Source organism: Penaeus monodon, chromosome 33 (genome assembly GCF_015228065.2).
Source record: "Penaeus monodon isolate SGIC_2016 chromosome 33, NSTDA_Pmon_1, whole genome shotgun sequence".
Classification (NCBI taxonomy): Eukaryota; Metazoa; Arthropoda; class Malacostraca; order Decapoda; family Penaeidae; genus Penaeus; species Penaeus monodon.
The window spans coordinates 11,061,763-11,062,016 of NC_051418.1; positions in this window are offsets into that span (position 1 = coordinate 11,061,763).

Below are 254 nucleotides of genomic sequence, written 5' to 3' on the forward strand. Positions count from 1 at the left end.
CCATTTACCGAGTAAATCCATTACGCTATACAGCAAAGTTCTATATAAATACTATTTAAGTGCTATTTGAGTACATATATAGCCCTTGCTATACAGCTTCCAATTCTTTCGTCATGCTTGCGTTTGCTCGAAGCGACGCCGGCCTTTGAGACAATACCTGTAATTAAGTTTGCCGTCCGTCGCGCGCTGAGCCGGGAGGGTAAATATGGGACAGACGCTGCCAAAGCGCACCGGCTCAAAGTGGCTCTGTCTCC